General features: G+C 42.5%; 1 protein-coding gene and 1 long non-coding RNA gene across 3 annotated transcripts in view; one reads left to right on the top strand and one right to left on the bottom strand.

Moving 5' to 3' along the window:
- STK32A (serine/threonine kinase 32A) overlaps positions 1–25146 on the top strand; it is a 122186-nt gene that overhangs the window by 55600 nt on the left and 41440 nt on the right. The window lies entirely within an intron of this gene.
- Positions 1–25146, bottom strand: part of LOC119243302 (uncharacterized) — a 39268-nt gene that overhangs the window by 6459 nt on the left and 7663 nt on the right. Inside the window, exons 3-4 of one of the 2 annotated variants that reach the window (XR_008551415.1) lie at positions 9234–9325; positions 6814–6912 (exon numbers count right to left, since the gene is read on the bottom strand). This is a non-coding gene — a long non-coding RNA (uncharacterized LOC119243302). The remainder of the gene's footprint in view (positions 1–6813; positions 6913–9233; positions 9326–25146) is intronic. The other variant, XR_005124687.2, reaches the window with a different exon arrangement.

Below are 25146 nucleotides of genomic sequence, written 5' to 3'. Positions count from 1 at the left end.
TTTGTTTTCCCTGACTTTGTTGTCAACGATGTCTAGTTTAATTATATATTTTTTGACCATTACAACTCAAAGTGAGAAATAAATGGGGTAGTGCTTTTTTGTTTGTGATTTTTTTTTTTATCCATGGACTTAAATTTTATTTTTGCATTTTTCTAAATGTGTGGACTAGGCAGCTAATTTTCCTTGCTTTCAGAATCTTTCTGTTCTAGAGTTGTGAAAAATACAGAGCTGCATAATAACCCTTAGTTTTTAATTATACTATTAGATAACTTTCTTGTTAGTCAAGAGGTCAAATGTTCTGTGTGTACAACTTGAAAATCAGCTTTTGTTTCCAAATAATAGCCAGTTCCTAGATCAAGACTGTTTTACTTACTTTAAATCAGTGGATGATGATTTGTTTGTAAATATGGACAAAGTGCTTATTTGAAATTATTAAAAATACAAGGAACACAAAATTTGGTACAAGTCTTTCTATGGAGCTAATACTCGCCAGTGAATAATGATGGAAAGTAATTATTACACTCCAAAGCAAATTTGTATTCACTCCCTTGTCACATGTTAAGAAGACTCTATTTAATGAGGTGAATTGTATGCGACAGTTAACTAATAAGTCATCTTAGATCAAAATACCATTGAAGTGGTTGTTTGCTTTCCCTTCTTTCTAAGAATTCTATCACTCTAATCAAGTTATAGTCCAGTGCTTTGTAAATCCCTATAGAAATGAGATTAAAAATCTAATGAGGCAATTAGTGTAAATAATTACAGTACAACAGAGAGTTTAAAATTTTCATCTCCAGTTGAATACAGAAATGTCGAAAGAATAAAAGAAAATTTATGGTTGTCAAGAAAGGATATTTTTATTCATCATCTTTGCCTTCTTTGCTCAAACTTAGAACCAACAAGTGACTAAATGACCTAGTATTTAGTCTTCACACATTCACTCATGTACTGAAGTAGCAAGACATTTCTATATTCTTCTCGAAATCAGAATCTTGATGGTAAAGAAAAAAAAACAAAGAACAATAGAGCCATCATAAATATTCAAAAACTATTTCTTGAACACCTGTGTTTTCAGTGCCAGTTTCCAGTGGTGAAAGGACAATTTCCTTGTCATTCAGAGTTGATAATATCACAGCATAGAGGTGGTCCAGTAGGCAATTCAACCCTCATATCAGAAACATGTTTAAATCGTGGGGCATGTATTACAACAAAATTCAGCAGCTATGTGTGTATCTTGAGCTGCTGTCTGCACACACTTGAAGATTCATGCACACACACACATCACTCACACTCAAGTGCATCTTCACAATGGTCACAGTCTCTAATTGTGGTCATTGGATCATAATATTCTTTTTTTTTTATTTATTTTTTAAATTTTCTTACATGGTTACAGTCCCCATATCACCCATGAACCATCACCATATTCCCTTGCTTTATATCTCAAATCTATGGTCAGCTTGCCACTATTGTCTTTTTCTTGACCCTTTGTTTGGTTTCTCTATATATTCCGTATATGAGTGAGACCATCCAGTATTTCTTTTTCCTTCTGACTTATTTCAGCTAGCATAATCCCTTCCAGCTCTACCCATGTTGCCACAAATGGCATGAGTTTGTCTTTTTTGATTACTGAGTAATATTCCAGTGTATATATATATATATATATATATATATATATACCACAACTTTTGATCCATTTGTCTATTTGGGGGCATTTGTGTTGTTTCCATATCTTGGCTATTGTAAACAGTGCTGCAATAAACATAGGAGTGGATCACAATATTCTTTATTAAAGATTGTCTTTCCCTCCTCAACTAAAGCCTGAATGGGTGGAGACCACATCTCACTCATATTCTGATCCCTAGAGCATGAATCTAATCCAGGGTGGTTGCTGAATAAATTAATAACAGAACAAATGAATGAGGACAATAAATACATAGGATTCATGGCAGCTTTTTTCTTCAAATTAAGCAAGGAAAGCAAGACTCTAGAGTGAATCTACCCCCAAGTCAAAACATATATCATTGAATAACAACCTAACACATTGTTAAACATGACACAGTCACAGGAGAGACATCCAGCACTTTGCCATATAATGTTTTTTGGAAGCAAGCCATACAACCAGCCCACCCTCAGGGGCTGAGGATTAAACACCAGGAGTCACCGTAATGTCTGTCCCTCACATTTCCTCCAAGAGGTTACAGTATGGTATACTCTGACTCCAATTTCCGTTCTGACTTGAAACATAACCCCAACTTTCCAATCAAGAAAGAAGGGAGGTGGCCTTAACAAACGATCAGGGATGTCTCCTTCATACTCAAGAGTCTAGGGTGATTTCCTTTACCTTGGTGGAATGCTCTTCAAAGTAAGATCTAGCTCTTTCTCCATTCTCTTCCCAAGAAAGTGGCATCACGCAGTGAACTGTTTAAAGGGCACATGCCAGTGAAATCTGATCAGCACATTTACTAATCAAGATCTTGTTTAAAATTCAGTTGTGAAGGAAAAATATTTTTATTTTAATGAAGGTGCTTAGTTCATTGCAGGCAGAGATCTTTGGGGATGAGTTGGCCTTCTTGCTCTGATTCACTAACACAGTAGGCTCTTGGAAGTCTTGTTATATTTGCCTGAGATGATAATTCATAAGAAAAATAAGACCTTTCTGCAGCTTATCATTTGAGTCTATGGAGTCCATGATCCTTAAGTGACAGGTCAGCTCCTAATGAGTGAACTTCCCGACAGTCACAGCCAAGTTTTCTGAAGCCTGAGGAGTGAGTCATCTGGGGAGATGCCCCCCTAGTTCCTGAAGGTGTTTACTCCTACTGCTCATCAGCATATTTTAACTATTTAATTTAGGGCATGACATACATCCACCATTTTCTTAAAGATTAAGAACTATCATTTATTATGCACTTTTCAGACACAGGTACTGTGCTCATAGCATTTTGCATGTTTTGGCTAGCATAGAGTCAACTCCACAACGACAGGGCTAAGTCACTAGCCCCACCTCAGATATAGGCCTATTTGATTCAAAGACTCTGCTCTAAATGTAGGTTTGTTTAGTTTCACTCTTATGAAAATAGACATCCTTAAGATCAGATGAGATACCTGGTTGTGTCAACTCAATAGAAACACCAGTAGTTTAAATGTACAATTTACTTGGTATGATATGGGTTGTGTCTCCCACAAAGAGATATACTGGAATTCTAACCCCCAGTGTCTCAGAATGGAGCTTGTTTAAAAATCAGGTTTTAACAGAGGACATCAAGTGAAACTAAGTCATTTGAATGGGGACCAAACCCAGTATGACTGATGTCCTTATCAAAGGTGGCCAAAGATGGCCTGTGGCCCAGCAGAAGCCAGGAAGGGCCACAGAAGCATCCTCATCTGCCCCCTCAGCAAGCCTGGGCCTGCTGACACCCTGATGTTGAACTTCTAGCCTCCAGAATTGTCAGCCAATACTCCTCTGGGTTTCTTTGTGGTACTTTGCTATGGAAGCCCCAGCATATTCACCCAATAGGCTTTTACAGTTTTGTTATCTGCTGTGACCTCAATCCCACTTATTTAGCAGATACTACTTAGAGCAGCTTCTGTTTTCACTCCTGGTCAGCTACTTCCAATATATTATGGGATGGAAGAGCAGATAATGAAACTTCTTAGAATTGTTCAGAAAATAATAGCAACCCAAGAGAACATGCAATAAGGGAAGTCCATTGACTTTAGGATATGGTAATCTACTTTATGTCATCCAGAGACTATCTTTGCTGACCTTCGTATTTCAGATTTAGTGAGATATATCACCTACCGGTGGCTTTGTTATAGTGGGTGTTGCATCCAAGGTATTTTTTTTTTTTTTTGCTTATAAATATTTGTAGGGAAATTCAATCTTTTCCAGTTTATCAGACCAGCACATCCAGTATGAGAAATTAAAGTATAAAATATATATATTTTATATATATTTTAATATTATGTCATGTGTGTTCTACTTGAGGCTGACTTGCCCCCTCAGTGTATTGATAATAGTTTCTCTTTATTGCAGTAAGATAAATGATTTTGGCTTCAGGCTTCCCTTTTCTCTGGCATGGTTATGAACACACCTCCCACTCCTTTTTGTTTTGGTAAATCCTCTCTTCAGTAGATCACAAGCCCTAACAAGCATTCTCTTTCCCTAACTCCCATGGCGGAAGGGCCACCTGAACCTCAAAAACAAAACAACAGTGCAGTAATGAAGGTATTAGGTTGACATGATCTATTCAGCATCTGCTTGCCAGCTACCGAATAATGAATGAGCATGAATTACACATTGTGAAAACAGGAGAATCTGCCTTCTTTGCATTATGCATCAGGAGTTTTGGAAGGAGCTTTGAAACTGCATCTTACACAAGGACACCCACTGGTGAACATCCATGTGAAAAAGGCAAAGAGCTGCCTGTTTACAGGTTAACATTCAACTAGCTGAGCTTTTCATAATTTCCTTAAGATTAAGAGTTTCGTTAATATGTGATCTGGGACTTGGTCCAAATTAAATTTGACTTCACCTAGCTTATATTTTAGTACAAAGTTTAAGCTTAATTCTGTTAGGTTTAGTACTTAACCAATGGGCTGACCACTTATTGATGTGCCAAGCATATCTCTTGCATAGAGCTTTGAAGAATAAAAACATGGTTTCTGTCCTCTCAGAGCTTACAGATCAGTTGAAGAGACAGACAGTGGACAAGAAAGCAAGTGCATGAATGATGTTAGCCACAGATTCTGTTTAGTGCTTTGTGGAAAATAACCATTTTGCTAAGAAGAGAGTACAGGTTTGGAAGTGAAGGCCACTGAGCACAGTGCTCAAAGGCCAACTCCGTAGGTAGCATTTGCACTGTGACTTGCAGGTGAAGAAGCTCTAAGTTTGCAAGTGTGTTATTCCTGGAGCAGCCTTTGTGGTTGGACATATGAGAAAGGGGGGAGGTGATTCCAGAAACCATAAGAGAGAAACTGAGGCCGGATGAGCTTACAATGTTGAAACCAACACTCCAGCCAAACTTATTTCTTATCTGTGCTTTAGTGACAATACAGAGCCTATGAAGAAGGACTATCTATATCTTTGAAGCTATCAATTAGGGGAATAGGGTACAGCATTCACAATTGATTTTAAGAAAATAAAGATAAAAATAGTAGGGAGTGGGCTCCATTAACTGTTCAGATTTTAGGGTGAGGATGGGCATGTGAGATTGTTAGTCCATCTTTCTCATTCTGTAGTTAAGGGATCAGCACACTTTTTTTGGTAAGAGTCTAGATAGCAAATGCTTTTTTTTTTTTTTTTTTTTTTTTTTTTTTTTTTTTAAAGATTTATTTATTTATTTATACAAGCACTGGGTACAGTCAGAAGCGCGGGAGGGTGAGAGAATCCACCAGAGCCAGAGCGGGGAGCAGAGCAGGCAGAACGACCGAGGTACACTGCTGAGGGGAGCAGCGGGTGGCAGGAGAGGTCTGCGCGCCATGTGGGACCCTCCTCCGGTGGCCGGGGAGCAGCCGGGGATCGAACCGGCGCTGCAAGGCTGCGGGCAGCTTGGCAACCCCGCGCTCAACCGCTGCGCCACCAGGGAGGCCCCGATAGCAAATGCTTTTTGACTCTGAAGATCATATAGCCTCTGCAACAAGTTAGCCAGTCTGCCATTGTAGCATGAAATCCACCATAGACAATATTAAGCAAGTGAGCACAAGTGTTCCAATAAAACTACATGGACACTGAAATTTGAATTTCACAACATTTTTGTGTGCCCCCAAATAGCATTCTTTTGATTCATTTTTTCAACCATTTAAAAATATAAAAACCACCAGGCTTCAAACTACACCACAAAGTTAACGATAATCAACAATATAGTTCTGGAACAAAGGCAGGCACATAGACCAATGGAATAGAATTGAGAGCCCAGGGATAAGCCTGCTCCTGCACAGCAGTAATATATGACAAAGGAGCCAAGAATACACACCAGAGCAAGGAAAGCCTCTTCTGTAAGTGGTGCTGGGAAAAACTGGACAACCAAGTGCAAAAGAATGAAACTAGATCATTATTTTATAAGACACACAAAAATTAACTCAAACTGAATGAAAGACTTGGATGTAAGACCTGAAACCATAAAATACATCGAAGAAAACATAGGCAAAACACTCCACGACACAGGCTGCAGAGATGTCCTTGTGGACCCATCTCCAGCAACAAGGCAAACAAAAAGATTATAAATAATTGGGACTAAAAAGCTTCTGCACAGTGAAAGAAACCATCACTAAAACAAAGACACCCTACTAAATGGGAGAAATTATTTGCACACCATAACTCTTACAAGGGGCTGATATCAAAGATCAATGAAAAAAGTTCATACATCCCACCAGGAAAAAAAAATTATAGTAAATTAGAAAACAAAATTAACAGGCAGCTATTAATCAGAGACACTTTGCAGGGGATAGGGAGAGAGAGGGATCAGAACAGGGGAGAGAATGTGTTCTTACACAAGGGACTATGGTGATGGTGCATGAGTGAATTGATGGTGGGAATTTTGCAGGGACTACACCTGAGAGAAGAAAGCATGCATTGTACAAAAAGAATAATGTAAAATATATATAATATATATAATTAAAAAATAGTAACGCCCCCCCAAACCCCTCATACATCACAACAAAACAAATAACCTAATAAAAAAATGATCAGAACAGCTAGATAAGCACTTCTCCAGCACAAACATATAGAGAGCCAACAGGTACATGAAAAAGTATTCAACATTACTTATTATCAGGGAAATCAAATCAAAACCACAATAAGTTACTATCTCATACCTGTGGGAATGGTCCATATAAAGAAGACCAGAAACAACAAGTGCTGAAGACAAAGGGGAGCTCCAACATTGCTGGTAGGAATGTAGACTGGGTCAGCCCCTGTGGAAAACAGTGTGGAGGTTTTTCAAAAGATAAAAAACAGAAAATCCACTCCTAGGTATCTGCCTGAAGATTACGAAACCAACAATTTTAAGGGAAACCTGCACTCCCATGTTTGTTTGATTTTTTTTGTCTTTTTTTTTATTTATACAAGCACTGGGTATAGTCAGAAGCGCGGGAGGGTGAGAGAATTCACCAGAGCCAGAGCGGGGAGCAGAACAGGCAGAAGGACCGAAGTACACTGCTGAGGGGAGCAGCGGGCGGCAGGAGAGGTCTGCACATGTGGGACCCTCCTCCGGTGGCTGGGGAGCAGCCGGGGATCGAAATGGCGCTGCAGAGGCTGCGGGCAGCTTCGCAACCCAGCGCTCAACCGCTGCGCCACCAGGGAGGCCCTGCAATCCCATGTTTTTTGCAATACTATTTACAATAGCCAAGTTACAGAAACAACCTAAGTGCCCCCAACAGAAAAGGAGATCAAGAAGCTGTGGTATAGACACACAGTGGAATACTCCACAGTGATCCAAAAAGACAATCTCTTGTCATTTTCGACAAAATGGATGGGGCTGGAGGGGATTATGCTTAGTGAAATAGGTCAGAAGGAGAGGGCCTCCCTGGTGGCATAAGGGGTTAAGTCGCAGCGCCATGAAGCTATCTGCAGCCACTGCAGCACGGAGTTCGCTCCCTGGCTCAGCAGAGGACCCACATGGCACAGCAGACCTCTCCTGTCTTGCCCACTGCTCCCCTCAGCAGTGTATTTTAGTCAGTCTTCCTGTTCAGCTCCAATCTGTCTCTGGTGAATCCTCTCACCCCCTATACCTCTGGCCTGTACCCCAGTTCCTGTATGCATAAATAAATCTTTAAAAAAAAAAGTCAGAAGAAGAGACAAATACTGGATGGTGTCACTTATATTTGGAATATAGAGAGACCAATATAGCTCCAGATAAAGCCAGACTAAGAACTAAACTGTAGAAAGCTGGCTATAGAACTGAGGCCACCAGACAGAGAGTGGTGGGGGTGGGTGGGGGGTGAGCAAGAGCAAAATGGGGGTGTAGCACAGAGGATTATGGTTGTGGGCTTTGGTGTCTTGGTGGTGGGTGTGGTGCGGTAACTACACCTGAGGGGGGAGATCCTATACTTCTAATATACAAACCAAGGCATAAACCAAAGCTATAGAAATGAAAGTCAACAATAGAATAGAAACGTCAAAACCACTCTTAGCTCATGGCCATGAAAAAAAAAAAAAAAAAAAAAAAACACCAGAAAAATGAACTGAATTTGGCCATTGAAGGAAGCAAACATGGCCAAGTTCACAGAGTGATTCGGGACAAGGTCAGGTCAAGAAACCATGAATTCCAGCTATTAGGCCAATACTTTTTTAAAAATAATGTCTTCATTGATAATCAGAGTAACATATAATGAGATATTTATATCACTAGTTCAACTAAATAAAATGACACACATGTATTTCAGAAAATTGGGGGGAAATATAGAAAAGTACTACAGAAAATAAAAACCCAGTGGTAACCCTTTTCATTTCTTCCTAGTCTTATTTGTTTGGTGATTAAATGTGCACTGATATTCTTGTCTAGAATCATCATTGTATATAGGAATAGACAGTACATCACTTCTTGGCCTTTTGGCTAAAATCAAGTGTAGGAATACACACATATATCAAGTCTTATATCCTCCAAGAGCATAGTATTGAATCAGGGTTTTGGGGAGCAGGCCTGGAGGACCTTGAGCTGGCTCTTTCTCGGTTCCTGTCTTCAGTGAGCAAAGAATTCAATGTTAAGATCAAAGTTATCAGAAAAAGACTAATTGAAGGCAGGAAGGACAGGAAGGCTCTGAGCAGAGCTCTGAGCAGAGTCTGGTCCCAAATGGGTAGCAGATTGATAGACAAAAGGACAGGAAAGCTCTCCCAGTGGAGAGGGGTCCCGAGTGGGTAGCCACTAAGGGGGCGAGAAGTAGGTGCTTTATGGGTACAGTGGGCAAGGAGTGGGGGTTCAGTTGGTGGGTGTCTCTGTGTTATGTCTCTTGCTGATTGGCTGGGCCCGAGGGATCTCCTAGTCTACCGAGGCCCACTGAGTTTGCCTACCTGGCCTACCTTTCCAAAACTAGCTTTGGCTTGTTGCTTTAGCATTGTGTTGGTTGGTGCTCTGGAACTTCCACTCTTTTCTGAGTTAGGAGGGGGGGACCCTTCTGTCTCCAACTGATTGTTTCTCAATCAGCCTGATAAATGGATTTGGGGCTGGGGGCACCCTGTTCCTAACGGACTGCCTATACCCATTTCCTAGCTTCCTCCTTCAGTATAATATACTCACCATGTGGTTACACACCGATGTCCTCTCGCCCACAGGAGGGCTGTTCCAGTGTCCATCATCAGCAGTGAGTGGTGGCATTAGGGTGGCTCTGCCTATCACAACCACGGCAAGTTACTTAGCATCTGTGAGCCTCGTTTGCTGTATCAGTACAGGGCTGAGGTGAGGATACATTTCAGGGTGCACACAGGCCTAGATCACAGTTGATATGACACATGATGTCCACTGCCTTTAGTTATCTTCTTTGCACTAACTTATGAGGAAGCTTACTGTTCTTTCTCATACTCTAGAATATATCTTCACTAAAATGACATGTATCATGTAATGTAACTATTAAGAAAAACTCTACTCACTTGGAAACAACCCAAATGTCCAAAAATAGATGACTGGATCAAGAAGATGTGGTATATATACACAATGGAATACTATTCAGCAATCAAAAAAGATAATCTAATGCCATTTGCAGCAACATGGATGGAGCTGGAAGGGATTATGCTCAGTGAAATAAGTCAGAAGGAAAAAGAAAAATATTGGATGGTTTCATTTATAGGAAGAACATAGGGGAACCAAAAAAGGCATCAGTGCAAAAAATAACAATAAAAAATTCAACAGGGCCTCCCTGGTGGTGCAAGGGGTTAAGCGCAAGCAACACTGTGAAGCTATCCACAGCCTCTGCAACACAAGTTCGATCCCCGGCCAGGGAGCAACCCACATGGCACAGCAGACCACTCCTGTCTCGCCCGCTACTCCCCTCAGCAGTGTATTTCAGGCAGTCTGCCTGTTCTGCTCCCCACTCTGTCTCTGGTGAATCCTCTCCCCCCCACACCTCTGGCCTGTACCCCAGTTCTTGTGTGAATAAATAAATCTTTAAAAAATAAAAAGAACAAAACAAAACAAAAATAAATAGACAGCTATGAATTGGAGATGTTCTGCAGGGAGGAGGGGAGGAGGAGTAGGAGGGTCAGGGGAGTGAGGAGCACTGTGGACTGTGGTGATGGCACACAGGTGAAATGGTGGTGGGAATTCTATGTGGACTACACCTGAGAAAAGAAATCAAACAATGTAAAAAAAATGAACAACTACGTAAATATATATAAATAAATAATTTTTAAAAAAAGAAAAAGTCTTCTCATCAGAGGCAAAGTGTGGCACAGCAGGGAGTTGGGGTCTCTGGGCTGGTCAGATCAGGGCTCAGCCTGGGGCTTTGTCCCCTAACTCACTGTGGGACTACAGGCAAATTAATTCTGAGATTTTTCTAATTTGTGATTTAATAATATGCATAATAAAGCAGAAAAATGCAAAGGCTTGGAAAATTAGGATTGCCTTCTAAAGAGCAATCAGGCTACTATTCTCCAGACAACTATAAAACATTAGATACTGGAGGTGAAGGTCAGCTTAGAGGTCAACAAGCCTTACTATCTCCAACCAAAGGCAGAATTTATTTTCGTCGAATTTTTTTCATTTGTGACTTATGTAAACAAGTAAGTAAGATCAGGAGGACAACTTCACACCCCAACATGGGCACATAATTCACTCACCCCCCACCAAAGCTCCAGACTCGTGCCCTGTTACTTGCCTTTTCCCTTCTAGGCCCTCCCCTCTGGTAACCGCTATAGTTTTCAGAGCCTAAGAGTTATTTCTGTTGTTTTGCCAGTTTGGTTTTTTTGGTTGTTTATACTTCACAAATGACTGAAACATCTGGTAACTGTCTTTCACTTTCTGAATTATTTTTCTTAACATCATTACCTGAAGATACATTCATAATGTCCCAAAAGTACTATCTCAGCTTTTAAAGTATTCCATTGACACATGCCACAATTTCTTTACCTAGGCATCAGTTGATGAGCACTTATGTTGATTCCATGTCTTGGTTATTGGGACTTATGCTACTCTTGACATAAAAATGCATAAATATTTTTGTATTCATGTTTTCATATTCCTTGGACAATTACCCAGTAGTAGTACTGTTGTGTCAAATGATACTTCCATTTTTAATCTTTTATGGTATTATTTCCCATTCCTGCCAAGCATGAAAGATGGTTCTTTTTTCTCCACACACTCGTCACTTGTTTCCAGTCATTTTGATAAGGAACATTGGCAGAGTTCACCAGAGACAGAGCGGGAAGCAGAACAGGCAGACTGACTGAAATACACTGCTGAGGGGAGTAGCGGGCGAGACAGGAGAGGTCTGCTGCACCATGTGGGTTGCTCCCTGGCCAGGGATCGAACTTTTGCTGCAGAGGCCACCAAGGAGGCCCTGTTGTGTTTTTTATTGTTATTATTTTTTGCACTGATGCCTTTTTTGGTTCCCCTATGTTCTTCCTATAAATGAAACCATCTGATATTTTTCTTTTTCCTTCTGACTTATTTCAGTGTGGATTTGACTTGCATTTCCCTGACATTTTGTTTGACATTTTATCACATGGCTATAGGCCCACTGTATGCTCTTGGAGAAGCATCTGTTGAGGTCTTTTGACCATGTATTGATGAGGTTCTTTTTCTTTATTGTTGAATTGAGCAAACTCTACATAGTTTGGAAATTAGCCTCTTTTTGAACTTGTGATGGGCAGATATTTTTTCCCAGTCTGTAGGTTGCTAAAGGCAGAAATTCTTCTGCAACTTCACCAATTACAAAGTGGTTTCCTAACCTTTAAGTACTTGAGAGGTGGGATATTTACTATATCAATTAGTTCATTTCATTTTTGGACTGAAATAATTCAGAAGTTCTTCCTTCTAGTTTATTCCTGTCCAGCCTTATGGTTCTGCTAGTGAGTGCCACTGGACACTGCTGAGTGAGGACTCCACTCACAGTTTTTGGGGTTTTTTTTTTAAAGATTTATTTTTATTTATTCATGCATACAAGAATTGGGGTCTTAGGCCAGAGGTGTGGGTGTGGGGGGTGAGAGGATTTACCAGAGACAGAGTGGGGAGCAGAACAGGCAGACTGACTGAAATACACTGTTGGGGGCTGCAGCAGGTGAGACAGGAGAGACCTGCTGCACCATGTGGGTTAGCTCCCTGGCCGGGGATTGAACTCTAGCCACAGTGGCTGGAGAAAACTTGATAGCACTGATTTTAACCCCTGTGCCACCAGGGAGGCCCTTCTGACAGGTTTTATTTAGCCATCACTGATTGGCACTCACTGGTTATTTTTGGAGGCCTCCATGCTTACTGGTCAGTACCTGTTCTGATCAATGTTTCCATTTTTAATCTTTTATGGTAATATATCCCATAAAGACTGCGCCAATTTACATTCCTACCAAGCGTGAATGAGTATTTCTAAGTTTTCTTCATATCACTCCTGGTGTCAGCTATACATGGAGTCCTGACTTCTCACGGTAGGGTGACAATGACATAGTTACATAACTCTCTGTGGCCACATCTAAGAATTAAGGATAATAACTGTACCTACTTGATAAGATTGCTTGAGGATCATGAATAGAGCATTCAAAGGGTTTCTGCTTCCGTACATGTTGCAACAAGTAAGAACTGACTTTGTGACTACATGCAATGGTCAGCACGTATCTGATGACAACTGTTCACCATTCATCACCCTCAGTTTCTCACCATCCAGCTCTTCCTACAGTGGACACTTCCTAATATTTGTTCCATGTCTTCTGAAAGCTATTTGCACAATTCCTATGTGTCAGATACTAGCCTAAAAATTTTTGTATGCATCATTTCACTAAATCTTCATAAGTCCATAAAGTAGATATTCTTACTGTGCTTGATTTACAGATGCAAGGAGCTGAGTCTCAGAAGTCTATTACTGAACATAACCTTGCTCTTAGCAGAAAACCTAATTCACATGAGATGAACAATAAAGGGAATTTATCATTTTATGACAATGGAAAATTCCAATTTTGCCGAACTGGTTAGTGATCTTGATCCAGCATCTCAGCATCATCACCAGCTATATAGTTCCTTCTTTCTGTTCTCTACTGTCCACGTGGTCAGTTCATCCTCAGCTTGGTCTTCCAAGTAGTTATGAGCAAGCCCACAACTCCCACACTGCCCACAACTCCATGCTAATGCCTTTTAATTCAGGGAATCACCTTCATTCTAGAAACTTTCCCCAGGAGAGCAAGGAAGCTTCTTCCTCCGAAGTTCACAGTGTAATTCTTTTTCCTACTCAGCAGTTTAAATGGGGTCAAAAACCACCCCCAAACCAATAACCAACTTTGTGGTGCTGTGTGGTGGGACAGCTCTCGCTAGCTTAGGTCTGCGTGGACTGCAGAGCGAGAGAGAGAGAGAGAGAGAGAGAGAGAGAGAGAGAGAGAGAGAGAGAGAGAGATACCCACATGCAAAGTGAAATAATTAAGAGAAGGAACAATGCATGTTTAGAAGGCAATCACAGTGTACATCATAAAAGGTTGTATCTTGGGGCCTCCCTGGTGGCGCAAGGGGTTAAGCACAGCACTATGAAGCTACCTGCAGCCACTGCAGCATGAGTTCAATCCCCTGCCAGGGAGGTGACCCACATGGCACAGCAGACCTCTCCTGTCTTGCCTGCTGCTCCCCTCAGCAGTGCATTTCAGTAGATCTGCCTGTTCTGCTCCCCACTCTGTTCTGGCCTGCACCCCAGCTCTTGTATGCATAAAATAAATCTTAAAAAAAAAAGGTTGTCTCTTGCCCCTAGTCACAGAACTAGCTGAGATTGAACGTGGGCCATCTGACTCCAAAATTCCACTGCTTCCCAAATGAACCTTCTGTGTCCTTCTGTGTCCTTCTGTGTGAATGTGTGTGTATGTGTGTGTGACACTGCTTAAGCCAATGCACATCAGGCTTTCTGTCACTTGTGGCAAGACCCCTTCCTAACCAGCACACAAATTAGTACCTGCCACCAAGCCACAATTATGCCCATTTAAGCAATCCCGACTAGCACATCCCTCCAGTCCTCTTTCGCTGCACTTGCCCAAATCGCTTAAACCTCCCAGCGTTCATTTCTTTGCACTGCCCACGTCCAGCTTCATTTTTACCCTATAGTGTTGTTGCCCCTGCCATCAGGTCACCCTGTCCAGCCCCTGCCTCAGTTTACTTTTAGACTTTATAGACACATGCCTTCGCAACCTGAAGTCCTATCACTGTGTCCTCTGCCAGTTTTAGAGAAAGTTCCGCATTTACACAGCCTGTGCTCAAATCCTGGACCCACCCTTCAGTAGCTGTGGGACTTAGAAAGTTGTCCATTCTCTGGAAAGCTCAGCCTTATCATTTTTATTATCTCATGATAGGAACAGGGCTTACCTCCAGGACTGGGTAGAGGGGATTAGGTGAAATCATACATGCAAAGCATTTTGCTCAGGATAGTTTCCAGCACATGATACGTAATCAGTGTTGGCCATTGCTATAAGATAGTAAAGCACCACATTCTAGGGAGTGCACTAGTTGTTTAAATTCTGAGTTTTTTGGCATCTCTGGGGACTTTCCAAAAACTGCCTGGCCACGGAAGCTGTCCTTTCAACCTCCTATCAACACAGGCAGACACCACCAGTTTAAGAAGAAGCAACCAGGTTCACAGTTGCCTCTGGAAAAGTCCAGATATTCTTTCAGCTTCATTTGCTAAAATTCTCTTGGTGCTTGGGAGAGTTAATTCATTTCCTTTTCTAAGTGGTGAGTATATTTTACCTATTGCTAAAGAGAATACTTTCAGGGCTGGGGCAGAAATGGAGCAAATTACTTGTCACTTCTAGTTGAAAGCTCCTGCCCTTTGTTAAAGAAAAAACGCTTGTGACAGTTCATCGTTCATCTGCTACCATCAACTGCTCACAACTGCTGCGTTTCTCTTGGTTCCTCCTGCTTTGTAGGGTAAATTCCCTTTCTCTCATGTCTCCATTTCTTTATATAAAGTCTTCTGGGTTTGAGTTAAAGACCTGCCAGGGGACAGCTGAGTTCAGACTGGTCTCTGTGGCTGAGTGATTCAGGGTGTCCTTGCTCCCCTGGCTGCAGAAGGCAGACGTGTGACCTCACTTTCTGTCTCTGAGAATGTGAGAGGAAATCATGGTAAGCAGTGAGCCCTGATGAGCGCTAAGCTGTAGGATGGGGAGCCTTATCATCTAAACATTCTGCCAGGTGGTTAAAAGTCTCCATCTCAGGCTACTGGGATGTGGTATATGCAGTCATGCCTCTCACCCTGGAGCATCTATGCAGTCAGGGATCTGCGTGCTCGGGATAACTGGAGCTCACCTTCCTAGAACAGCAGAAAGTAAGTTTGGACTTTCCTAAAATCCTATCTTCAAATATGCAGTAGAAACTCTGAGAAAAACAAAACTTGCTGCAGGCCAATCTGAAGACACCCCAGCTCCCTTGCTGTGTAAGGATCTTCTCTCTCATTAGAGGAAGTAAGTTCTCAACATGTGAGATACAAACTCAGATTGTGCCTCCTAATCTTCAGTCATAATCTCAGCTGTCAGTCACTTGTCATGTCATCTTGGACAAGACATCTCTCTGATACCCCTTCTTCATCTAAGTGGTTAAGAGCTATGGAGCTATTTGAGGAAAAAGATTGGTCCATCAGGTGCTGTCACAGCATGGACAGAAATGGGGGCACAGCCATCCTTGCCCCTCTTGGGGAATGCAGCATTTTGAAAAATGAGGCTTCTACTTTCCATAAACGCCTCTTCCTGTGTCCATGGCAGGAGCTGCGGGCCAGTCTCGACACACCATTTCCTGTGAACACAGAGGCTCTCCTTATCAGCACAGGCAGCCACTACCAATTAAAAAGATGTGGCTGGTGTTAAGAACCTCGTTGTCATCCTACTTAAAATAACCAAGTGCGGGCCTCCGTGGTGGTGCAAGGGGTTAAGCACTGCATTGTGAAGCAATACGCAACCACAGCAGCATGAGTTTGATCCCCAGCCAGGGAGCTACCCACATGGTGCAGCAGACCTCTCCTCTCCTGACTCGCCCACTGTTCCCCTCAGCAATGTATTTCAGTAGATCTGCCTGTCTGCTCCCTACATTGTCTTTGGTGAATCCTCTCAGCCCTCTGCACCTCTGGCCTGTACCCCAGTTCTTGTATACATAAATAAATCAATTTAAAAAAAAAAAACAAGTGCATACATGTTGTGCTTGAAATTGAAATTCCACCTTTACCAAATATGAGCTGTGTGACTGTGGGCAGGGCAATGTCCCAAGTCTCTTTCTTTATGGGGGAAATGTGGACTCTGCTGCTTTCCTCGGGTCCCCACATCAATGAAGAGAACTGGCTTTCAGGGAGTCTCTACTAGGAGGAGGCCTGGGGGACTGGCTGGTCCTTGAGCCACTGTGCTAAAAGCACTAAGTCAGACCAGACAAATTCTGGGTCATATCATTTGCATGTGAAATCTAAAGAAGTAAAACCTGTGAAGAAAAGCAGAGACTAAAATGGTGCCTCCCAGGATATGGGAGGTGGGAAGAATTCCATTAACAGTGTTTTAAGGGCACATAATTGTAGAGTAGTAAATAGGTCCTAGAGATTCAGCATATAACATAATGATTGTATTGCACTATTATGATGTACCTGATGAATATTGCTTCAGTGGCAATCACATGATAACACAAATGTATCAAAATGACAGAGTATCAAAGTACACCCTAAATTTTACAATCTTTAACATGTTAAGTTTATCAAACTAGAAAAGTACAGGCAGCATGGGTGAATGGCAGATGGTCAGGCCTCAAAGGTGTTTTAAGAGTTGTGATCAGGCAGGGGTGTGTGCTCTCTCTTCATGCCCACAGGCTGCTGTCAAATGCTTTTCCACTGTCTGACATGTTCATGTCACATTCTAAGATCTGGAGTTAGCTCTACAGTCTATGACTGTTAAGGAGTTCTTTCTCAGATCTTGACTTAAATGTTTCTTTGTAACATCCTCAGCTGATCTCTACTGAGGAATCTTAATCTCTTTTCATCAGCTGGACCCTTACCATCTACTCACAGTACCAAAGACATGGTAAATATCCCCATCAGTTGCTTAGGTTGTGGGGACTGGAGAAGAATGAGATCCTAGGATCTAGCTTTGGTTTTGCTGAGTGGGCATGTAAGCTGAAGGGTTACAGACAACTGAGGACAGAGGCTAGGGCAGAAGACACCTGACAGCTTGAAATCACTTTGGGAAAAGTACAAACTCATAATGGGGTACTGTATAGAATTTTCATGGAGGGTAAAATTATTATTCCCATCACATTTTTTTTTACTATATAATGGAATTGGATCTGTATAAGGGGATGACAGATAAAAAGCCAAGCTATCCATGTAAAGCCAGTTATACTGAAAATGCATATGCAAATGTGTTGTATATGAATATGCAAACACACACATATGTGTTTGGCAATGTATTATTGCAGTTCCGGAAAGCCATAAGTTCCTCTTATTGATTTCCTCCTCAGAATGTCTTCTGTAACTCATATTTCCTTGAGCAAACTGGGAAATACTGGAATTGAACCAAGAAAAAAATAAAGCAATAGCCAGAAGTTGCTGAGTACATTTTAAAAGTTCTCACCACAAGATTAAAGACTGTAACCGTGTGTGGTGATGGAGGTCCAGTAGACTTACTGTGCTGGTCACTCAGCACTATATACCAACATCCCATCATTGTGCTGTATACTTGAAACTAATATAATGTTTATGACAATTATATTTCAGTTTAAAAAATAAAATGAAAAGCAGCCAACTGGTGAGAGAGGTGGAGGATGAAGCCTGGTGCACAATATCCCAGTCCTGACAGATATTCCCCACTCCCTCCTGTTCCAAACTAGGTATTTTTGCTCACAATTCCCCCTCACACCTTTCCACATGTTTTGGGTGCTTTTTTTTTTTTTTTTTTTTTTTTTTGGCAATCATCTATTTATGTGGTGTGACACCCTAAACAGTGCATTTTAGAATTATACATTAATATCCTTCCCTCTCAAGAAGTTGGAGAGGACCTAATCTTAGAGAACATCATGGAATGGAGAAAAACTTATACCCAGGTTCGCAAGTTGTGGACCCGTCAGAAGCAGGGGCACCACGCAGGAGCTGGCTCTGGTTTGCATACACTGTTGATTTCTGCTCCCTTGGCTCACAATACTGGTATCAGGTTGTAGTGGGAGTCACTTAATTCCAGGCTAGGTGCATGAAGGGATGTAATTAGCCTATTAAGTTCTCCCAGTGTCTTGTAAAGTCATTCAAGTGAGAAGAACAGATACACCAAGTCAGCCAGGGACCTGGCCCCTGGGAGTGGGGGGTTTCCACATGGCTATTTCTAGTCCCCAGGGCAGTAGTCAGCTGCTTGGATAGGACGTGGCCATTTCTGTGTCCTCAAGTCAAGATGCAACAACGAACAGCTCCGGGAGGTGTGTGGTTTTAGAATTGCACTTTACCACCCCCAAGAATCTGTGGCCCCCTCTGAAACCCTAAGTCAAGCTGTGCACAAATCACTCCAATATTAATCTTATTTATAGACACACTTAGTAGAAATGATCAATTTTCTAGTTAGCCAACAGTAAATGCAGGCATCTGGCATAGACAGAGATTCTCTATTTTTGGTTGTTGCTCCATGATTTTACTTTTGCTTATCTTTTTAGGGGAAAAAAGAAAAACATTGCTTAACATTCTAGAAGTTTGAGAAGCCACTTATTTTGATGACAAGTATTTACTTCAGTACTGACTATGTTTGGGACACTTTTATAAGCCTGGCTGCTAGTACGGAACAATCCAGAAAAGAGGTCTTCTCTCTGGAACATCCATTGTAGTGGGGGGAAGAAAAATAATAAATAAATAAGAAAATACCAGGTGGCACATTGGAGGTGAAGAGGGAAGGATGGCGTGGGATGCCCCTCTAGAGTGGGAAGTCAGGAAAGAACTCTGAGGGGGAGCAGTCAGCCGTGGGGAAGCCCAGGGCACAAGTGTGTAGGCAGAGGGTCATCTGCCAGAGCAGATAAAGGAGAGCGTGTCACGGAAGTGCTGTATCTGACGGTGCGGGTGTGCGGCCCAGGGCTGACAGGACCAGAGCACGCAGGGCCTTTAAGGCCAGGATACGATGGTGTTTTCCCTGGGGGTTGGTAGCTACTGGAGGATATTAGCCAGGGAGATGTGTCTAAGGGGAAGCGCTGGGCACCTTGTGGAAAATGATTGTCACAGGACAAGAGCAGACACAAGAACAAGGACTAGTATATTTCAACTGAGAGATGATGGTGGCAGCAGTGCAGATTGTAATTACAGTATGTATTTATTTATTGTAGTAAAGCATACACAGCATAAAATTTACTACTGTAGCCATCTTCAAATGACTAAGTCCATTCACACTGTTACCACCATCTGTCTCTAGAATGTTTTCATCATCGCAAACTGAACCCTGTACCTGTTAGACCATGAGTGATTATTCTACCTTCTCTTCCCACCCCCATGCCTTGGCAGCCAATATTCTAGTTTCTGTGTCTGTGAAAATGACTTCTCTAAGTCTCCCACCTAAGTGGAATCACATAATTCATGTCTGGGTTATTTCACTTAGTTCATCCATGTTGTAACATGTATGAGAATTTCATTTCTCCTTAAAGCTGGCTAATGTCCTACTGCATGCAGATGCCATACTTGGCTGATCCTTTTACCTACTGATGGGTACTTCTGGGCTGCTGTGCACTGAGCGGCTACGAACATGAGTTTACAAATAGTCATTCCGTGCCTATTTCCAATTCTGTGACATATACACACAGCAGAACTGCTGCAACAGGTGTGAGTTCCATTTTCAGTTCTTTGAGGAACCACTATATTGTTTTCAATAATTATATTTTAAACATTTTAAGATTTATTTTTATGTATTTGTGCATATACCTCTGATGTAGGCCAGAGGTGCGAGGGGGAGGGGAGTGAGAGGATTCACCAGAGACAGAGTGGGGAGCAGAACAGGCAGATTTTTCTGAAATACACTGCTGAGGGGAGCAGTGGGAGACACAGGAGAGGGTCTGCTGTGCCATATGTGGGTTAGCTCCCTGGCTGGGGATCGAACTCAGACCCTTGCGGTAAGACTTAACCCTTAGGCCACAAGGAAGGCCCTCAATGATTATATTTTAAAGGTAGAGTTATTGAGAGCTGGTAGGCGAGTGGTGTATTGATTGAGAGAGATGAGAATTAAGAATTATCTCATGATTTTCAGTGTTTTGATGGAAAAATTATGGGGCCAGGTACTAGGTAAAGAATTTGGAATAAGGGGGTTTTGGTGTATGTATGGGATGTGGGTAAATAGCCAGTGTTCTCCTTAGAACACTGACTATTTATCATGACTGTCAGACACACAGGTAGAACACCAAGCAGGAAGTTTTCTAGATTAATCTAGAACTTCAGGGTAAGAGTTGAGGAATATTTATATACTGAACATATATTATGTATGGATATATATGTGGATGTATAATGTATATAAAACTGAGTCCTGGAGAATCTCTACATATAAAGGTTGAACCAAGAAGATGCCAGCAATAAAGAATAGGGAAAACGGGTCTTCATAGCAGCACTATGAAGCTATCCACAGCCACTGCAGCATGAGTTCGATCCCCAGCCAGGGAGGTGACCCACATGGTGTAGCAGACCTGCTTCTCCCCTCAGCATTGTATTTCAGTGGATCTGTCTGTTCTGCTACCCACTCTGTCTCTGGTGAATCCTCTTCCCCCCACCCCACATCTCTGACATGTACGCCAGCTCTTGTATGCATAAATATTTTTTTTTTAAAAAAGAATGAGGAAAGATCTCTGTGGTATAAGGATAATCAAGCTTTTTGCAAACCGCATGAGTAAAGCATGTCAGGATAGATGAGTGACTAATCCACTAGAAGTTTAGCATGATAAATAAAAGTGTGACAATGGCTTTGGCAAGCTGGAGGTCATAAGTAGGCTTGGAGTGACACCAAGAGCAATTTCAGAGTCGAGGGGATGGAAGCCGGGCAGGAATGAGTGAGAAGAGAATGGCACTTGTTGTTTGTAATTCCTCGCCCATTACAGGTCAGTCCGCAGAGGTTATGAAGGAAAACCATGAAATGAGAGAGCAAGTGGAGGTGGCTATGAGTCAAGGAAGTCCTTGTTTCCAGGAGACTTGATCATAATCAGGAAAGCAGAAGGGGATGGCATAGAAGGCAGACATGCTGATCCGTGGAAGGAGACTCATGAGCAGTGAGAGATGGATCCAGAGGCCCCCACAGAAGAGCAATCTGAGCACAGACCCTGGAGGGAGGCAATGAGTGGGCCCGCAGAACTCGGGGGTGGTGGACTCGGTGGTCAAGTGTTCCCAAATGATTGTTCTCTTCATTATATAAGAGGGTACAGTCCCCAACTGAAAGCAGGAAGGAGAGTGTGGAGGTGTGAGGAGCAGTACAAAAGTGTAAACTGCTCATCGGGGAGAAGATGAGTTTCCCATAATTGCCCAGCACAGAGATGCTCAATTGAACTAGGAAGCCATGGATGTAAAGGGGAACAGTCAATATTACTGTGTCTTGTCTTATAGCGAAGCACAGATGCTTGGCTGCAATCAAGGAGAATTTGGCTTTAGCCAATGCTGGGTTTCATGTGGTGAGTACAACTGAAGGAGCAAGAGAATTAAGGATTTTTTTTTTAATTTATCCATGCATACAAGAGCTGGGGTACAGGCCAGAGATGTGGGGGGCAAGAGGATTCACCAGAGACAGAGTAGGGAGCAGAACAGGCAGGGTGATTGATATACATTGCTGAAGGGAGCAGCAGGTGAGACAGGAGAGGCCCACCTCGCCATGTGCATTGCTCTCTGGCCATCCGGGGATCGAACTCGTGCTGCAGAGGCTGCAGACTGCTTCATAGTGCAGTGCTGTGCTTAACCCCTTGTGCCATCAGGGAGGCCCAGAATTAAGGATTTTTATAAGAAATATTAATAATGGATATAAAAGGAGTTGATGGTGTGAGAGTTATGTTGTGTAAACAATAACTGCCAGCACTGAGACTGCTGGAGTTCTCAGTGTGTTAGAGAAGACAATGGGGATTGTGTTGAACAGAAGGTCATGCTGGTCAGGAACTTGGCTATAGGAATGACAAGGGAATTAATAAGAAAATTTGGAAACGATCGGGGTGGGGAAAGAGAAAAATATTACAGGGGGTAAGGCAGGGAAGTGAGAGGCCAAAGCCCCCAATGGAGCATCCACATAGACACTGAAACCCCCAAGGATACATAACAAGTGAGAAGGTACCCACTAGCTACCTGCTAGTGACATGTGGGTTGTAAGAGTCCTCCACACATACTTTAACCAAAGGATTTGTTGAGAGTAGTGGTAAAGGCTTTCCAACACCCTTACTTTCACAGAGAAGCCTGTAAGAGGGTCACCCTTAAAAGTCAGGTTGACATTTTTGGATTTGGGCAATGCTTGGGTGGTATTTATGAATATGATTGTACATCAGAGTGTCCTAGAGGATTCTGGGTTCAGAAGATGTGTACGCCTATCCACAGGCAATCTGATGCCTGAGGACTGAGCTAAGTCAGAAAATCCATGAGGCTCAAAGCTTCTCAGGGATTCTGAACATATCTGGATTTGATGACCACCTAGGTAAACCATATTATAGGTCACTTTAAATTAAAGAAACATTTAGAATAAGTTATTTCATATTTAGGATTTTTTAAGATGATCAAAAGGAGGGAAGCAGTGTGAAATTTCAGAATTAGAAAATCTCAGCACATTCCAGCAGGAATTCTCACATAGTACACTGGCTTGATTTTTGTTTTCTTCCTCCTGGTACAGGAATAAACAACCTTATCATATTGCAGTTTACCCTGCAGTGACTTACAAGCTACCTCATCATATTTTGGAGAAAGCATCCACTTTTTTTTTTTTTCTTAGATGTTCCTTGTATTCTTTGAATGTAACAATAACGAAATAGCAAAACAAGCTCCTCTGACACTTGCAACCCTTTTTGGCACGAACTTTTCTCCCTTCCCCACCCCTGAGGAAAGTGCATATCATGTCTCTCTCTATTTCCTTTATCCCAGCACAGTGACTTATCAAAATAGATATTCTGGGGCCTCCCCAGTGGCACAACGGTTGAGCGCTGGGTTGTGAAGCTGCCCGCAGCCTCTGCAGCGCCGGTTCAATCCCCGGCTGCTCCCCGGCCACCTGAGGAGGGTCCCACATGGCGCGCAGACCTCTCCTGCCACCCGCTGCTCCCCTCAGCAGTGTACTTCGGTCCTTCTGCCTGCTCTGCTCCCCCCTCTGACTCTGGTGAATTCTCTCACCCTCCTGCGCTTCTGACTGTACCCAGTGCTTGTATAAATAAAAAAAGAAATCTTTAAGAAAAAATAGATATTCTGTGGGTAAGATTGAAATAAGAAGTATCACCTTAAACTATCACCTCTCTGAATTCTATATAATTCATTAAACTTCAAGGTAGGTTCTAGGAAATGTGGTGAATGTAATGATGTGTGGTTTTAATAAATAAGAAAAACGGTGCCTAGGGATTGAGTAGAAAACTCAAAGTTCGTATGCACAGTAATTCATTTCTCCCAGGAAGCGTTTATACATCTGGCCAAGAAATATTGCTTTGGCCTCACCACACCATCTCTTCCTTCCTGGCGGGGAGCCTTGGGGCCCCCTTCTTTCCTGATAGCACCACCTGAGGTTCCTGGATGCAGATCTGAAAGAGCTGGGAAGAGCCCAATGCCTGGCTCACCTTGAGCTTTAAACTACAGTGCTGGAGGCTACCCCTCAGAGACTGGACTGACTGTCTTGAGTATACTAGAAAGTCTCCAGGTGTCATTTAGTCACTCATGAGCTGCCCAACAGGCCTGTGAACTATACAGTGAAATATGATATTGGCCTAGGAACCACCCTTGACATCATGGCATTCATGACCTGGTTGGAGAAAAAATATATACCTATGGTAACTGTTATGATGAAACAAGTACACCATGCCGAGCATCTAGGAAGGTCCACTGACTCAGAATTGGAAAACCAAGGAGAGCTCCCTGTAGGAGATGGCACCTTAGCTATGGGGTGAGAGTGGCTATGTGGATGTCCTCTGATCCAAGCAAAGGAACAGAAGGTGAAGGGATGCAGGGGAACCCCATGTCCCTTCTCTGTGGCTGGAGTCCAGTGGCCAGATTATAAAAGGACCTTTATTCCTTATGAGTAAGTTTGGACTTGGTCATTCTTAAAATAATGGGGTCTTTCCAAGGGTTGGCACAGGGTGTGTGTATGAGAGGCGGGGGGAACTGCAACAAGAGTTTAGCCACAAAAACATGCAATTTGAAACCCTCTTACAGTCTATCGCTTTAGCAAATTGTACCCTGCAACAGAGAAAAATGTGTCACAGAATCAGCTGATCTATGAACCCAGAATTGATGTTGACAACCTAATAAATGAAACGAGAGGCTCAAAGTCCACAAGACTCTTCATGCCCCTGCATGCTGGGTGTGGCATTTACATGCTGTTTGTAGGGAAGGGGCTACTCATTTATGCTTCCAAAGGAAGAGGACCTTGTCAAAGACCAAGGTCACCTTATTCTAGCAACTTGAAAGCCACTTGACTAGGCTGAAAATGTGTTCCCAAAACCTATTTCAGGGCCTCCCCAGTGGCGCAGCGGTTGAGCGCTGGGTTCGCGGCCTCTGCAGCGCCGGTTCGATTCCCGGCTGCTCCCCGGCCACCGGAGGAGGATCCCACATGGCGCGCAGACCTCTCCTGCCGCCCGCTGCTCCCCTCAGCAGTGTACTTCAGTCCTTCTGCCTGCTCTGCTCCCCACTCTGGCTCTGGTGAATTCTCTCACCCTCCCGCGCTTCTGACTGTACCCAGTGCATGTATAAACAAAACAAACAAACAAATAAAATAAATAAATAAATAAATAAAAACATGCCTCTACAAAACCTATTTCAGAATTTCTTCCCTAATGGCTTCTGTGAATTCAGGTTGAAGAGCTTTAATGGCACATTAGGGAAGGGTGGCGAAAACCCGCCAGTGGCGAA

This window comes from Talpa occidentalis, unplaced genomic scaffold (genome assembly GCF_014898055.3).
Source record: "Talpa occidentalis isolate TD23 unplaced genomic scaffold, MPIMG_talOcc4v2.1 talOcc4.13, whole genome shotgun sequence".
NCBI lineage: Eukaryota > Metazoa > Chordata > Mammalia > Eulipotyphla > Talpidae > Talpa > Talpa occidentalis.
Note: the sequence above shows the minus strand (reverse complement) of the source record. Positions and strands in the feature narration are given on the sequence as shown.